This window comes from Triticum dicoccoides, chromosome 3A, assembly GCF_002162155.2.
Source record: "Triticum dicoccoides isolate Atlit2015 ecotype Zavitan chromosome 3A, WEW_v2.0, whole genome shotgun sequence".
In the NCBI taxonomy this organism is placed as follows: Eukaryota; Viridiplantae; Streptophyta; class Magnoliopsida; order Poales; family Poaceae; genus Triticum; species Triticum dicoccoides.
Genome location: NC_041384.1, coordinates 167830653 through 167844531, shown reverse-complemented (window position 1 = coordinate 167844531; position 13879 = coordinate 167830653).

The window sequence follows — 13879 nt, the reverse complement described above, 5'->3', positions numbered from 1 at the left end:
GGGAGGCGGTGCGGCGCCACGTGGCGGCGCGGGATTGGACCAAGCGGGCGGCAGACGCGGTCCGGCGGCCGGCGGACGTGTCCGACCGCGCGGAGAGGGGAGGATCTAGGGTTTCGGGAGAGGGGAACCGCGAATTTTGGAGGGGGGTGTATTTATAGGCATAGAGGGAGCTAGGATTGTCCAAATGAGGTGCGGTTTTCGGCCACGCGATCGTGATCGAACGCTCTAGATGATGGAGAGGGCTTTGGTGGGTTTTGGGCCAAATTGGAGGGGTGTTGGGCTGCAACACACACGAGGCCTTTTCGGTCCCTTGGTTAACCGTTGGAGCATCAAACGAAGTCCAAATGGTACGAAACTTGACAGGCGGTCTACCGGTAGTAAACCAAGGCCGCTTGGCAAGTCTCGGTCCAATCCGGAATGTTTAATCCCCACACACGAAAGAAAGGTAGAAATGACCACCGGAGGAGAACGGAGCGCCGGAATGCAAAACGGACAACGGGGAAAATGCTCGGATGCATGAGATGAACACGTATGCAAATGCAATGCACATGATGACATGAAATGAGATGCATGACAACGACAACAACACACGGAGACAAAAACCTGAACCCAAGAAAATAAAATAACTTAGCGTCGGAAACGACAAGAGTTGGATTGCATAATAGGTAAATCATATCCGGGGTGTTACAAGGCGCTAGAATCGCCTGATTCCGATAAACGAGCGAAAAGTTAAACTAGAACGAGAATCGGATCAGAAATCACGATCAGAAATAATCAGGGAAAATCCGAGAAAAAGAAAAACGACGAACAGATTAATGAACGAACGTTCGTTTTCTGGAACTAAATGATGAACACGTTCGTTAAAACGAACGGACGAGCGAACACTCGCTAAATAAATAAACCGGAAAAAAAACCAATCTATGTAAAAAAACGAAAACTAGGGTTTTCTAAAAAAACCAAATCGGGTTTTCTCAGAAAACTAGGCGGCGGGGCGGCTACCTCGGCTCGGTCCGGCGGGGCTTCCGGTGGGCAGCAGCGGCGGCGGGGCGGCGGCAGCAGTGCAGGCGGCGGGGCTGCGTGGGCGGCGGCGGGTGGTGACTCGGGGCTCCCAGGGGGCCCCGAGGTGGCTATTTAAGAGAGGGGGGGCTTGCTTGGGGAGGGGGTCGGCGGCGGAGGCGTGCCCGGCTCGGTCTTCCCGATTCCGGTGGTAGCTCGGCGAGGGAGGCGGTGGCCTGGCGGGCCGGCCTGGCTCGGCTGGGCCTTTGGCCGAGTCGGGCGCGGGGTTTTTTTAAACAATTTTGTCGAAACTAAGAAAAATTCTAGACAAATAAATAAAAATCTAAATTGCCAAAACAAATTTTCACCGTCTAAATAAAATATTTAGAACAAGATGAACATTTTCTTGGCCCTAAATGCAATTTTTGAAAACATGCAATTTTTCCTAAATTCAAATAAAACCACGAAAAACTCCAGAATAAAACCTTATTTGATTTTTATTTAAATCCTCAAGATTTATTTGTTTTGGGAAAGTCATTTTATTCCCTCTCTCATATTTTTATAATAGAAATAATTGAATATAAAATAAATAAAATCAAATGATCCTATTTTCAAAATTTGAGAAAACTCAAATATGAAAATAACGAAATCCCCAACTCTCTCCGAGGGTCCTTGAGTTGCGTAGAATTTCTAGGATCAACCCAAAATGCAAATAAATATGATATGCAGTGATGATATATTGTATAACATTCCAAATTGAAAATTTGGGATGTTACAAACCTACCCCCCTTAAGATGAATCTCGCCCTCGAGATTCGGGTTGGCTAGAAAATAGGTGGGGGTGGTCCTTCAGCAAATCTTCCTCTCGCTCCCAGGTGGCTTCATCCTCCGTGTGGTGGCTCCACTGAACTTTGCAAAACTTGATAACCTTGCTGCGGGTGACTCGGCTGGCATACTCAAGAATCTTAACTGGTTTCTCCTCATAGGTCAAATCACTGTCCAACTGAATCGCTTCCAGCGGCACTGTATCTCTCAGCGGTTTATCAGCCATCTCCGCGTGGCACTTCTTTAACTAGGAAACGTGGAACACGTCATGAACTCCTGACAATCCTTTGGGCAATTCCAACTTATAAGCTACTTCTCCCATACGCTCCAAAACCTTGTATGGTCCTACAAAATATGGCGCTAACTTTCCCTTAACTCCAAAGCGCTTAACTCCTCGAAGTGGAGACACTCGAAGATAAACTCGTTCTCCGACTTCGTAAACTGTCTCCTTGCGTTTAGAATTTGCGTATCTCTTCTGCCTGGACTGGGCTACCTTGAGCCTATCGCGAATCAATTTCACCTTCTATTCAGACTCCTTAATCAGATCCGGTCCAAACAACTGTCGGTCTCCAACTTCATCCCATCACAACGGGGTTCGCACCTCCTTCCGTACAAGGCTTCGAAAAGGGGCCATCTTCAAACTGGATTGATAACTGTTGTTGTAAGAGAACTCTGCATATGGCAAATTGTCGTCCCAACTAGATCCATAATCTAGCGCACAAGCTCTCAGCATATCCTCCAAAATCTGATTGACTCTCTCGGTCTGTCCATCTGTCTGCGGATGGAAAGCTATACTGAATTCTAGCCTGGTACCCAAAGTTTCGTGCAACTGATTCCAGAACTTTGAGGTAAACTGGGTTCCTCTATCTGATACAATGCTCCTTGGAACTCCATGCAGACATACGATCCTGGTCATGTATATCTTTGCCAACTTGGCACTAGTATAGGTAGTCTTCACTGGGATGAAATGAGCTACCTTTGTCAAATGATTGACTACTACCCAAATCGAGTCATAGCCTAAACGAGTTCTGGGCAAACCTATAATAAAATCCATGCCTAGCTTACCCACTTCCATTCGGGTATTGGCAATGGCTGTAGCAATTTGGCTGGCTTCTGATGCTCTGCCTTTACTCTCTGACATACATCACAAACTGCTATATACTCCGCGATATCCTTCTTCATTCTGGTCCACCAGAAAATATCCTTCAAATCCAGATACATCTTGGTGTTTCCTGGGTGAATCGAATATGGTGAATCATGGGCCTCTTGCAGAATCAACTTCCTGATCTCTGGGTCATTGGGCACATAAACACGGTCTTCAAACCATAGGGTATCGTGCTCATCCTCACGAAATCCTTTACCTTTTCCTTTGCTCATTTTCTCCTTAATAGAAGAAATCTCCTTGTCAGTCTTCTGGGCTTCTCTGGTCTTATCCATCAAAGTAGACTGAATCTCCAATGCTGCTACATAGCCTCTCGGAACTATCTCCAAACATAGCTCACGAAGATTCTCGGTTAACTCTCTTGGTAAACCTCCCGTCATTAAGGTGTTGACATGACTTTTATGGCTCAACACGTCAGCTACTACGTTAGCCTTTCCAGGATGATAATGCAATCTCATATCATAATCCTTGATGAGCTCCAACCATCTCCTTTGCTTGAGATTTAAGTCCTTCTGCGTGAAGATGTACTTCAAACTCTTGTGATCCGTGTACACCTCACAATGGTTTCCAATGAGAAAATGTCTCCAAGTCTTCAACACATGCACTAAGGCTGCTAACTCCAAATCATGCATGGCGTAATTCAACTCATGAGGCTTAAGCTGTCGTGAGGCATATGAAACAAATCTTCCTTCCTGCATAAGCACTGCTCCATGTCCTCGACGTGAAGCGTCGCAATACACCAAATAATCCTTGGTCTGATCTGGCAAAATCAACACTGGTGATGTAACCAAATGTTTCTTCAATTCCTGGAAACTAGCCTCACATTCTTCAGTCCATTTGAACTTGGTATCTTTCTTCAACAATTCCATCATAGGCTTCGCAATCTTCGAGAAATTTTCAATGAATCTCCGGTAGTATCCTGCGAGTCCAAGAAAACTCCAGATCTCTCCAACTGTTCTTGGGGCTTCCCAATTTGTCACAGTGTCAACCTTGGTGGGATCTACTGCTATACCTTCTCCAGATATAACGTGTCCGAGGAATCCAACTTCCTTCAACCAAAACTCACATTTGCTAAACTTGGCATATAACTGATGTTCTCTAAGCTTTCCAAGTACCAAACGCAAATGCTCCTTATGCTCCTCTTCATTCTTTGAGTAAACTAGGATATAATCAATGAACACTACGATGAACTTGTCCAAGAACTCCATAAAAACTTTGTTCATCATGTTCATAAAATATGCGGGTGCGTTAGTCAGACCAAATGACATAACGGTATACTCATACAGCGCGTACCTGGTGGTAAAAGCTGTTTTAGGTATATCCTGTTTTCGAATCTTCAACTGGTGGTATCCTGATCGCAGATCGATCTTGGAAAATACCTTAGCTCCTTGCAATCGATCAAACATATCACTGATCAATGGTAGTGGGTACTTAATCTTGATGGTTACTTCATTCAATCCTCGATAATCAACAACCATCCTTAACGATCCATCCTTCTTCTCCACTAGAAGTACCAGCGATCCCCAAGGTGAAGAACTTGGGCAAATATAACCCTTATCCAATAACTCTTTAATCTGCTTCTTAATCTCCTCAAAATCCTTTGCGGGCATCCTATATGGTCTCTTAGATATTGGCCCTGTGCCTAGAAAAAGCTCAATCAAAAACTCAATATCTCTATCCGGTGGCATGCCTGGCAACTCCTCTGGAAATACATCAGGGAAATCCTTTACTACTGGTACTTCCTCCTACACAACTCCTATTAAGGAATTTACTTGAGTCCTCTTTGGCACATGCCGGGATACATACTTGATCCTTCTTCCTTCTGGTGTTGTAAGCAAAATTGACTTACTGGCGCATTCAATGTCCCCTTCATACTTCGATAACCAATCCGTGCCTAATATCACATCCAATCCTTGGGATTCCAATACTATTAGGTCTGAGGGAAACACATAGTTACCAATCCTTAATGGTAACCGATCACACCATAGACTAGACATATACTCTGCTCCAGGCGAGGTTACTAACATGAGTGACCTAAGGGCTTGGGTTGGCAGTTTATACTTATCCACAAATCCCCTTGAGATGTATGAATGTGATGCACTAGTATAAAAAAGAACGAGTGCAGTAAATGACTTAACCAAAAACTTACCGATTATTGCATCCGGCTGCTCTTCAACCTCCTCCATGTTAACGTGGTTCACTTGTCCCCTATTGAAAGGGTTCGGCTTCTTCCCAGAGGTTCCATTGCCATTTCCATTCTGGGATTCAGGACATTCATTGGCATAATGTCCGGTCTTCTGGCACTTAAAACAAGTGACTTGGATCAGGTCTCTCTTGGCTGGGGTTGATGGGTTGGTTCGGTTCTGGCCGTTGCTTCCTCCATTCCCATTACCATTCTTGGGGCCATTATGATTGTGTGAGATACCTCCTCCATGGGTATGCTCAAAGTGTGCTCCCGGTCTAGGGGTAAGACGTGGCTTCTGCTGAGCTCCAGAATTGTACTTCCCTTGTCCATATTTCCTCTTGCGGTTCTCAATCTACTGTTTCTTCCCTTCAATCATAAGAGCATGATCTACCAACTCCTGGTAGTTGTTGAAGGTTTCTACCATCAACTGCATGCTCAACTAATCACTCAGTCCTTCTAGAAACTTCTCCTACTTAGCTGCATCCGTAGCAACGTCATCTTGGGCATAACGTGCTAGCTTACTAAAGTCCTCCACATACTGGCCAACTGTCCGTCCTCCTTGGCGCAAGTTGCGAAACTCACGCTTCTTCATGGCCACAGCTCCTGCTGAAACATGGGTAGTACGGAAAGCTTGCTGAAACTGGTCCCATGTGACAGTGTCGATAGGGTAAGTGGCTGTGAAATTCTCCCACCATGATGCTACGGGTCCTTCAAGCTGATATGCGGCAAACTTCACCTTTTCCGCATTTGTGCATCCTGTCGTTGTCGGTGTACAAAAAGAGGGGTACACTTTTTGTACCCCTATAACTGTGCACGGGCAATCTGAGCCACGGGCACCACCACACCAAGCAAGGCAAGGGAGGTGAGCCAGGATAAGATTGAAGCTCAAGAGAACTAGAACGACGCCAAGGTCAAGACCACGAAGAGCAAAGGGGACGAAGCGGACTCCCCCGGCAAGATCCTTGTCGGGAGACAGTTCTAGCAGCCCCGGCAAGACCCTTGCCGCGGCGACTCGTCCCGCGCCTACGGAGCAAATCACCCTTGAGTCCACTGCCCCCAAAGGGCAAGGATTCGGGAGACATCCCCGTGGTGGCATGCAGATCTTTGTGAAGACATTCAAGATCAGATACACACTATAGAAGATGACGACCCTTAGCGGGATCCCAACCGAGGAAAAGCACAAGGCCCCTGGCAAGCACCTTGCCGGGGATGACAGCAGGCGCCTCGGAAAAACCCTTGTCGGGGCCCCGGCAAGGCCCTTGCCAAGGACATCCGCAGGACCACCACCAGCCCCATGCCGACTAAACCTGCATCGCCGTTCGCATGCAGCTGCCGACCCAACTAGCTGGGCAGGCACCTGCATGGCGGCATGCAGATCTTCGTGAAGACCCACCACTGCGCCACCTCAACTGCCTGCCTACCTACGTGGCATCGCAGGCGTTGCTGGCCAGGGCGCGTGTCGGCACAAGAAGGAGCGGCGACGGACGAGACAGGTTTCTCCCCCGTCCCCGATAAAGCAAGGACACCTAAGCAAGATGCATTAAATGCGCCTTGTCATGTAATGCGAGGGATAACCTCGCATCACTGTACCCTTTCCACCTCCTGTGTGCCACTGTGGCAACCCCTTTTTCTATAAAAGGAGGCCCGAGGCGACCAGAGGAAGGATTCAGCTTTTTGGAGCTCCTCGCGCCCCATAGCTAGCTCAAGAACACTGATATACAATCCACCAAAGTAGGAGTAGGGTTTTACGCATCCTCGTGGCCCGAACCTGGATAAACGAACCATGTGCTATCTGTTTGATCCGCTCTTCTAACGACCCCGCGCCCCGCTAACCACGGTAGGGATTCTTGTGATCCCATAGGTGTCGTTCCCACCGACAGTCGTGGTCAACTCCCTAGCTGTCTTGCGGAGCCAATCATCTGCTACTATCGGCTTGGTGCTACTAGAGAACACCAGCGGATTCAGCCTAAGAGAACGGGCTAAGTGATCAACATGTGGTGGTGGTGGGTTGTTGTTGTTGTTCCCCTGATTCTGATTCTGGACTAGCAACTGCATCAATGTGTTCTGCTACTGGATCAACTGAGTGAGCTCCGGTGGGAAGGTAAATCCGGGGTCACATCTCGGAGGCATCTGAGGGTTTAGAAAAGATGAGATTAAGAATACAGGGGGTCTAGAGAGAAAACACTACCCATATGCACATGAGGCAAAACAAACAATTTACTTCATTAAAGCAAACAAGGGCATACGATCGATCTAACTATCGCAAAAGTGCCCGGACTACTATATTTACATGGTGGACTACTACTACTACTGATGAGGTGGTCTACTATAAATATTCTTCGTTGCAGACTCCATGATATCTGCTCCAGCTTCATCAACATAGTCATCATCACTATCATCTGGATCCGAGTCGGTGTCGTCGATGATGATGTAGTCTTCAGGGAGAATCTCCTTGGGTTCTTCGTCTTCTTCTACTGGTGTAGGGCCTCACATAAATATTCCGATCTTCTTGATCAGGTCATCATTCTTCTCCACTAGTACTTCGATTTCCTCTTCATAATCTTCACGCATAGCCTTGAGTTCTTCCTCCAGTTCCTTGATTCTTGTTCTTGCCTTCTTTAGATCTATCATGTCGGCGCACATCTAGTTCTCCTGGCGTCGAATGTGCTGGTTTAACTCCTGGATAAAAGCTGCAATTAATCTATCCCTCTTGGTGTTGATCATCTCCCAGTGCTCATCTCGGTGCCCACAAATCTGGTAGATAGTATCCTTGAGATCGTTGCGGTAAACTTCTCCAATACGTCCCATGGCAATGTGAGCTGCCATGCTCTTTCCTAGACTCCGGGTTGGTGCATCAAAGGAAAACTCCATGGGCTCAGTGACTGGCATGAACGTCCTTCCTGGAACTTGAATTTGAATCATCCAGCGCTCCTCTTCAGGTAAAGTGGCGTTGTAGGTTCCGGTGAAGCTTGGTACTCCGATGTTCAGGTACTTAGTGACTTCCTTCAGGTGACGTCCAAAGGGTGTATCTTCATCCGGCCGTGTGAACTTGTTCCTTGCATCTGCCATCCTAAAAGTGTAGAAAAGATGAGGAGTAAGAATGAGAAGAGAGAGTAGTGATCTAGGGCTTTAGCTTAGTGGTCGTGTCCTACAGTAAGCGTGTGCTCTGATACCATCTTGTAGCGACCAGACCTCAAACGGTCCAATCTCTGTGCTCCGGTGTCATCCCTGGATCAGTAATGCTGACACCACACAGTACATGAAGGATTTATATCAAAGTAGCAATCACACACTTATTACATCGAGTGTCTCAAAAGAGAACTTATTATAATAAATATGGCTTAAGGCCATCTAATAACGATAACAGTAGAAGGCTTGGAAGATAAGTAAGTCCATCAACTCCAACGGCGTCACTGAGTATAGAACCATGACCTAAAGGCACCTTACTCATCATCTTAAAAGTCTGCAACATGAACGTTGCAGCCCGAAACAGGTCAACACATGGAATATGCTGGCAATGTAACACATAGAGAGCAATGAAAGAACATGCATATTTGGCTGGTGGAAAACTCTATGGTTACAGTTTTGCGTAAAGCCAATTTTTCCCTACTGCAAAGGAATAAATTTTATTTAACTATCATGGTAGTTGTTAAACATTGAGAGTGTAGACACCCTCTCAATCCCAATTAAGCATCATCATAAAAACCCAACAAAATTAATTTAGAGTAACATGATGAGATTCACATGATAATCCAAGTACTAGATACTCAAGATGTCCATAACTGGGGACACAACTAACCATGATTAGTTTATACACTCTGCAGAGGTTTGCGCACTTTTCCCCACAAGACTCGATCTCCTCCGTTGGGATTCTCGCATTACATGATGTTTGAGAAACGGATGACCGAGACATAGTCTTTCAGAAGTGCTTGCACCTTACGAACGGGTAGACCGTACCAACCTACATCCCCTACATCTGCTTACCACTGTAAGAGTTAGCACAACTTAGTCAACTATGCTAGAGCCCATAGTAGCTTGTGGCTGCAGACGGAAGTTTCTAGTATGAATAATCTCATGATCCCTTTGAGCCTGGGTGGCGGTCCAAAAGAAAAACAGGCAATCGCTGGAATACCCAGGTGCCTCAATCCACCCAGATGTGTGTTTAAGTTGCCATCTTAGATAAACCATTAATTTAACAATCTCAAATTTGTCATCGATACACTCACCCAATCCACGTCTACTAGCATAGCATGGCATAATAAGCAAACATAGAAGTAACTCCCAAAGGTTTGATAATAAAACAGGTAATAGGTACTACCTCATCTACTCCCCAAACCCACAATTTAATTAGATCCTAATCATGCAATGGTGTGAGGATTGATCCAATGCAATAAATCTGGGTAGTAGGAGGTATGATCAAAGTGTTACTTGCCTTGCTGATGATCCGCAAAACCTAGTGATTCGAAGTAGCAAGCGGCGCACTCCGGGTACTCTATCGCAAACAAACAAGCATACAATAAGTACTCATCGAATGCACAGATAAAACTCGAATAAGAGATCTAACCAGATAGTTCAACTTAAGAACTCCGGTTGGCAAAAAGAATCAAATCAAACGAAGCAACGAAAGACAACGGCGAAAGAAACAAGCTTTGTTTACTATTCTGGATCTAGGTCAAATTTTACTAAGGCAAAAACTTGTTTGAGTTGGTTAAACGGAAAGAGGGTTTCGAGATGGAACTCCAGGCGCTTGAATCGCCTGATTCCGATAAACGAGCGAAAAGTTAAACTAGAACGAGAATCGGATCAGAAATCGCGATCAGAAATAATCGCGGAAAATCCAAGAAAAAGAAAAATGACGAACAGATTAATGAACGAACGTTCGTTTTCTGGAACTACACGATGAACACGTTCATTAAAATGAACGGACGAGCGAATGCTCGCTAAATAAATAAACCGGAAAAAAACCGATCTATTTAAAAAACAAAAACTAGGGTTTTCTAAAAAAACCAATCGGTTTTTCTCAAAAAACCGGGCGGCGGAGCGGCTACCTCGGCTCGGTCCAGCGGGGCTCCGGCGGGGCTTTCGGTGGGCAGCAGCGGCGGCGTGTGGCGCAGGCGGCGTGTGGCGGCAGCAGTGGCGGGGCTGCGTGGGCGGCGGCGGGTGGCGACTCGGGGCTCCCAGGAGGGCCCGGGTTGGCTATTTAAGAGAGGGGGGCGGCCTTGCTTGGGGAGGGGGTCGGCGGCGAAGGCGTGCCCAGCTTGGTCTCCCCGAGTCCGGCGGCAGCTCGGCGAGGGAGGCGGTGGCCTGGCGGGCCGGCCTGGCTCGGCTGGGCCTTTGGCCCAGTCGGGTGCGGGGGTTTTTTTTAAAACAATTTTGCCGAAACTAAGAAAAATTCTAGAAAAATAAATAAAAATCTAAAATTGCCAAAACAAATTTTCACCGTCTAAATAAAATATTTAGAACAGGATGAACATTTTCTTGGCCCTAAATGCAATTTTTGAAAACGTGCAATTTTTCCTAAATTCAAATAAAACCATGGAAAACTCTAGAATAAAACCTTATTTGATTTTTTTATTTAAATCCTCAATATTTCTTTATTTTGGGAAAGTCATTTTATTCCCTCTCTCATATATTTATAATAGAAATAATTGAAGATAAAATAAATAAAATCAAATGATCCTATTTTCAAAATTTGAGAAAACTCAAATATGAAAATAACGAAATCCCCAACTCTCTCCGAGGGTCCTTGAGTTGCGTAGAATTTCTAGGATCAACCCAAAATGCAAATAAATATCATATGCAGTGATGTTCTATTGTATAACATTCCAAATTGAAAATTTGGGATGTTACAGGCTCCTTCCCGGAACACCGAAGAACAGTTGAACGGAATGGTCAGTATTGGTACCTTTCCCAAGAAAACGGAAATTCGCTGGCGAGTTCCAGGAACAGAGAATCCTCCTACCCCGAGGCAGGGTGAGGTAGTGGTCTTTGTCGACCACATAGGCCGTGGTTTCAAACCACCCGGGTCGAAGTTTTTCCGAGATGTTCTTGCTAGTTTCCAACTCCATCCTCAAGATATCGGACCCAACTCGGTGTCCAATCTATGCAACCTCCAAGTCTTCTGTGATGTGTACTTACAAGAAGAACCAACTTCTGAGTTGTTCTGGGACTTTTTTCATCTGAACCGACGTACAGAATTTGTAAATGGTCCCAACACCAAACTTGGTGGTGTCTCTATTCAAAAGCGGAAGGAAGTTGAATTCCCTCATGCCAAACTGCACAGTCGCCCTAAGGAATGGAACCAGACTTGGTTCTATTGCATAGATACCTCTCCTAAAGATGAGAACCCTCTTCTAGGCTACCGTGATCACCGGATTTCCAACACTCATCCAATGCCACAACGTTTAAGTTCTGCAGAACGGGCCAAATATGCCCTCAACTCGCCAAGCTCCGGGCCTTTATGGCCGACGGTTTATCAGGCGTTGATTTTGTGTGTTACTGGATATCTTGGAGCGTCTTGCCACTAAGCCGCCGTCCCGGTTAATGTGTGAGTATACCGGTGAGGTTGAAGACCCCCAACGCCACATCAACATTCAGATAACCGATGAAGAGGTCACTGAAGGCGTTAAGAAAATTTTGAATGAACTGGAATCAGTCTGTCGCCAAACCGGCTTGAACCCCTTCTACACTCAAAATAAATCACCTGTTATAAGCACTATGCTTCCTTTTTATCTTTGATATCTTTTAAATTGTTCAACTTGTAAACTTTCCTCTGTTTGTGTATGAACAAGGTGATGATCCCATCTGGAAGCGGAAATCTGCAGATAAAGTGGCAAAGCCATCCCGTCCCAAAACCAAAGCCGTCAAGCGTACCTCAAAGCGGAAAACGGCTGACCGGATCAACATGGAACTTAATGAAGATGCAGATGATAGAACTTGACTCACTTGGCTCCCTTTTCATGCACCTCATTAACAATGATCCTTATCAGGAGGACGTAGAAGGCAGCCAGGTTAATGATGTAGAGGTAATTACCCTTTCCTCCGGTTCAGACTCTATGCCAACACAAAAAACCCATCAAGCAGTCTGGAAAGTAAGCTTTTCTCATCCTCTTGCTTACTTGGATCCAACATTTATTTTGAAGACGCATCAACATGAAGCTCGTCGGACAACCCGGCACAGTGGCCAATAGGTCACTTCGGCCGGTTTACCTGATACCCTGGTTCGGAAGCGCCGATCTGATTTCTCCCCCACTTTTGACAATTCTTATCCCCAGGCAGGTTATTTCAGACAGCCTCTTAATCCTTCCAATTCAAATTATCAGGTGACACCTCCCTCATCTTCTGGCAAATCAACAGCAACCCAACTCCCTCCTCTTAAAACTGTAGCTGGGTAAGCATTCAAACCCTTTCTTTCAATGCATTGCAAATCTTGAATAAGATGCTAAACCTTTTTTTAATTTTGTTTGCAGAGCCAAAGCCAGACCCAGCAAGAAAGCTCGGGTCAACAATCCATCAGAAGACCAGGCGATTTTTGAAGAAGAGCATATAGGAGAACCACACCAAACTCGTGAACCGGAGGGTCCTCATCCTGAAGCTATCTTTGATGAACCACCCCTTCAAGACCAGAATATTGATGAACAACCAGAAGCTGATCCTGCTATGCCTGACACTGAACCGGCAGCTCCAAACCGGGCTAGTCTGGTGAGAGGTACTGATACTCCATCATCACCCGCAAAAACTACTGAAGGCCAAGGAGATGATGTTATCATTACTGGAAAGGGCCACAGCTCTCCTGGCCATCCTGTAATCTTGGCCCAACATAGTGCCAAAGAAGAGCGTGTTTCCAGAGAAAAGGGTAAATGGAGCACTGACTTATCAAGCTATGCTCATCTTAGTGCTGAAGAACTTCACTCCGGTTTCTTAAACCGTTTGCACTCAAACCGTGACTATGAAGCCGGTTTGGTGAACCTGATGAAGGAACGCTATGAGGTATTTTCATCTCCCTTTATTTCTTGATTCCAAAGTTGAAACACTAGCCCAGGTAGCCCCCAAGGGCCGTTTTATGATGTTAATCTTAAACCGGGTCTTTGTAATACTTTAATCCTCTCTTGCTGACCCTCAAAATGTCAGGTCCTTAGTGAAAACAAAACCGATACTTTACCAATGCAATTATGTAGCTTTCCTCAGTGTATCCCCCAAGGGCCGGTTTAGCTTCGTGAGGTAATCCGGGTCTTGAAATCCATGCGTCCGTTTTGAACAGATGCACATTAGCCCCCAAGTGTCAAGGATAATGCTTGCATTGTTCTGGCGACTTATAAAAGATGTATTGATAACAGAGCAAATAGGCATTAGCCCCCAAGTACGAAGTGCATAACTTGTTATACACTTAGTACTTAGAAAAAACATATCCTGTTGTTGACATATCTTCACTGTTACAGGCCGAGCTAAGCAATAGAGAAGCCCAAACTGCTGATTTGCAAGAGAACATGAAGTCTCAACAAGCAGAGGCTGTGAAAGCCAAGGAGGAGCTGACCAAAGCCCTGACAGCTATGGAAAAACTAAAGGAGTTTTTTAACAAGGAACGTGCTGACTGGGAAACCGAGAAGGCCGGTTTAACTAAAAGAGCTGAGGATGTCGAAGCAGCCCTGAAGCCAGTTGTGGATGAACTAACTGGTTTGAAGCGGCAAATCAACGCTATGACGTCCGCTGTAT